Genomic DNA, 4,925 nt, shown 5'->3' with positions numbered 1-4,925 from the left:
GTAATTCTTTACATTCAAGATATTCTTTGACAATGTGTTTTGATTTATACACATTAACTATTACAAGAAATAACATTGTGTTATTACTCCATTGCTTGCATACTAATTTTCATTTATTGTTGATGCTATTGATTATTGTAATGTATTGTATTAATCAGCCGATAAATAATATACTTATCATGAAAAATAAGTTAATCAATAAATAAAATGTGTTCAGTCTGCATCAATCACATTATTGTGTGGTTAAGCCTTTTTTTAAGCTGCTTGCATTTTCATCCTATTGATTAATGGTTATTAATTAAAATTTGGTTGCTGTACCACAAAAAGAGATTTCTTCTGATTCAGAAAATCAATACTTATTAGGTGCTCAGTCACAATGAGGAGGTTGTGTCCCTTAGTAGAAACGATGCATTGTTTCTCAACAGAAAGGATTACATTAATTTTTACTTTTCACTATTTTATTTATCCTGGTTCCTGCATGGTCGTGAGGTATGTAGAACATCTAAATTACAACTGCATCAGTCACTTTTCTTCTGCAAGTAATGATTATACTCAATCAAACCCTGAAATTTAACAAAGTGAGTTAGTGAAGCCATCATTTTTATGCCAAATGCTATTATTATGCTATTTATACAGATATAAAACTGTATCTATGGTTCTGTGATATGATAATAGCTAACATTACTTTGGTCTTGTTTTAATTATTAAAACAGGATGATTTAAAAAAAATATATATATATATATTCTTATATAAATGCAATGAGATATAATATCTCATAAAGTTTTGAATGGTTATGTCTTTCATAAATCTGGCTAAACCAGTTGTACTTTTAATAACAATCAACTGTTATATTGACTTCATTTAGAAAACTGTGAAGATAATTATGGAATGGATGATGTGAATTTCCCCTGTCTGTTAACAGTGTATAAAAAATTATCTATGTTTACAGGTGCCTTTTTAGTTGTAAAAAATTAATGTGGATTATAAGTTTTACAAAATGTAATACCTATTCATTTATTTGTAAAATATGAATGCATCAGAAATATCCCTGTAAAACTTTCCTTCAGCTTAAAAAATAAAAAATAATCTTAAGTATTATTACAAAAAAAAAAAGGTAAATATATATAGCAGTTTTGATAATCTGCAGCATCCTTTTCCTGTAAAGTTTGTATGCTTTGATACTTACTAATTATTTTGCACATGCATTTATATCAATGAACATTTAATATGTGTATCAAGTGGATCTCTGTAGTTTCTTTTATGACTTCTTTTATACCCTGAAGAAGTAAGATGATACTTGTAAATGTATTTATGCATATGTGATGTACATTATACTTCTAGTAATATATCGTAGTCACTTCTAGCACGTGTATTAAATGACACTGAAGAAAACATACGTATCAAGAACAATGTTCAGGTACTGTTTTGTAGACCTTTACCTAACTTAATTTTCTTATCAACTCACCATTGATCTTTATTTAAAATTTTGTTGATATTGGCACTAGTTTTTCTGTATATTAATTGTATTAGTATCGCTTTTTTTATTTATATAGACTTTTGATAAAAGTAATCACTACTTAGGTTTCCACTCCTTTCTTCATGTATTCAATAAAAATTACGAGTGAAGTAATAATAATAATTTGTTAAAAGAATTGAAAAGAGAATTTTAAGTGTAACCACAACAAAAGTTTGTTGTATTAATAATAAAATTATTCTGATTTATTGTGTAATAATAAAGTGCTAATTTGCAATCAGTAATTATACTTTAAAAATTTTTGTTTCTCCTAGTATTATTCAAACAAAGATTATTCTTTGATGCAATTTGGACTTTAATTTTTTGTTTCAATGAGGTTTATATTTGTTAAAAGTGATTTTTATTTATTTATATATATATATATATATATATATATATCTGTTGTAAAGGAAATTTTATATATATTCCAGTTAACCTTATTTCCTTTAAAGTTCTTACATTCGCCTCCAAAATTAATGTAATCTTCTCCCATGTTGGGTGGAAATTTCCTCATATTTGGGTTGGTAGCATTAGTAAAAAAAAATAGTAACAAAAGAAATAGCGAGATAAATCTTGAACTGGTGTTAACTTGTGAGCACCCAAACATATGTCTAAGTACCTCATTGCTTGCCTGTAAAGATCAATGGAAACTGTGGTAAAACCTTGATCAGAGCAATCTTACAAAATAAAAAATGAATTTTTTGAACAGTTGGAGGGCATTATAATACAAGGTTTGATATAAGTATGCTGAATTTTACTTTTTCTCAAAAAAGTTTTATTCATTTATCAGTATTGATTTTGTCACTTTCAACGTACTCTTTTTCCAGGTATTATAAATTTGTGCCAGTGCTTTTTTCAGTCTTTGAAGCATCCTGGAATAGCATTTCGCTCCTTTGTGTTGGCAAAATGTCGTCTTTCGTAGTTCTTTTCCGCCTGGGGATAAAAAGAAATCACAGGGGTCACGTGCTCAAATGCAGAGGTTGAAGCATTATAATAACGGTGTTGTTTTTGGTCAAAAATTCATGAAAAAACAGTGAAGTGTGAGCAGATGCATTATCGTGGTGCAATTGCCATGAATTGTTTCGCCACAAATCCAGTTTTCTTCAGATTGCTGCACGTAAACCGCATAGAACTTCCAGGTAGTAAACCTTATTGGCTCTCTGATAGTGATTCAGCGATTATCCATAATCATACTCATTCAACATTGTCATCAGTTGCTGATGTGCTGGGACGTCCAGGGCACTCATCATATTCAATGTCTTCATGGACTTTTTGGAAATATTTGTATCACTTGTAAAGGATTGTTTTAATTGCTTTATTCAAAGAAGAATTCCCCAAAGCAACATTCAATATTCCCAATGCATTGCTGCACTTTATTCCATTCTTAAAGCAAAATTTAATCAAAATTCTTTTTCCATTTTTTTTTCACAAGTTAAAAATTACCAACAATACCAGAACAAGTGTAACTTTTTTGACAGCCAACAATAAACTAAGCATCCAATATGGCTACCAATGTAAATATACATTAAAGACTAGTGTATGAACACAACAAAAAAAAAAATTGTAACAATTTGACTTATGCAGCCTTTTTTACTTTTTCTGTTTAGCCTCTGAACCCACTATAAGGTATTACTTAAGAGGATGGTCTTGTACAGTCTCGGGTTGACCATTCCTGAGGCAATTGAAACCCAACCACCAAGGAACACCAGTATCCACGATTTAGTATTTCAATCTGTATAAAAATAACTTACTGCCTTTACTAGGATTTGAACTTTAGAATTATCAACTTTGAAATCAGCTGATTTGCGATGATGATTTCATCATTAGACCTACCCAGTGGGTTGGACTTATGCAACCTGGTAAATTTAAAAATTCCACATTTTTTTTTTATCAAACTTTTCACATTCATTACTTAAACTTAAACCGGTATAGAAAACTTTATTTGTAAAACCAGTCTGAGAAATATTAGTTTTATAAAAGAGAATCTTTTTATTTAGTTTTAAATAAATTGGTTTAGAGGTCTTTTAAATGGGTCTGTAATTTCTAAAAAATAGCAATGAAATCATAAAAAGGTCTTTTCATATATGCCAAACTATTATTCTACGTTAATCAAAAGTATTTTTTTCTAGTTGGATGGAGGTGCATATTACATTTTTTTTTTAGGAATAAATCACTTTATTCCACAATAAATGGGATTTATGAGTACAAAATCACCATGGAAATAAAGATTTTTGTTTATCATTTGTAATGGTTCATATTTACTGAAACCAAATAATGATTTTGCAGCCCATTTTTATATGCTAGAAATCTATTTACATTTTTAGGAGCCATAAAATATTATATTTTTGAGAGAAAATATTCAATAATGACATTAAATATGTAGTATTCATAATTAACATAACATTTTATTGTGATACTTCAAAGCCAAATAGTATTTTTTAATTTTGTTGTAATATTATTTACACAATAACAATACAATTCTTGTGATCAAGAAAAAATTATATATGCAAAAAAAATTCTTATGGTTTTTCAGAACACTGCCCATTTGAATGTGGTAGGAGAAGGAATTATGATACTTGCAGATAATCTTTATAAGATCTAAAATTAATTCTGACTACTCCATTATTTATGAAATTATAATTAGTCAAAGGCTGACAAGTTAAAAAAATATTATACACTTGTAATAACACATAAGAAATCATGAATGATTAGGTTGTAGAAATTCATAAAACTTTTATTTAGGCTCAATATTCTTGGAGAAATTACCATATGTTATTACTATGGCTTTAAAAAAAGTTAATTTTTTTTTAATTGAAAAATGTTTAATCCATTAAAGAATTCCTTCTGCCTGTATTGATAGTTTAGCATTAGTTTTAAGAGTAAATTCTGACTTCGGGGAGTTGCATCCAAAATTAATTATTATTGCTAGAATGCGCCTAATTTTTTATAGAAAGGCAGTAACTTAATATTGGAAGGCCTCTTCACACTTATTCTTATTTTAATTATGTATTGCAGAAAATGTGCTTTGAAAAAAGTTGTTTTTTAAATACATATAAAATAAACAAGTACTTTTTGTAATTTAGACAATAAAATGGAGGTCAACAAAAGTAAAAAAACAAAAGAATGGAAAAGTCATCAAGCTGATCAAAGGGAGAAAGAGTGTATGTTTATATGTTTTACATATTCATGAATAAATAAATATTATTATCATTATAAGAACAACCTATTAAGTGATGTCTTGTTTTTTATTGTTTTTTTTTTAGAATGTTATATAAAATCCAGTTTTGTGTGTAGTTGAAAATGCATATATGCAAGTATGAATGATATGTTTTTAACAGTGTATTATTATTATTAAAAAAAGTAATTCCACCTATCAAATAATATTTTGAAATTTGTGGTTATTCAATGTAA

This window comes from Lycorma delicatula, chromosome 9 (genome assembly GCF_047948215.1).
Source record: "Lycorma delicatula isolate Av1 chromosome 9, ASM4794821v1, whole genome shotgun sequence".
Taxonomy (NCBI): Eukaryota; Metazoa; Arthropoda; class Insecta; order Hemiptera; family Fulgoridae; genus Lycorma; species Lycorma delicatula.
Note: the sequence above shows the minus strand (reverse complement) of the source record.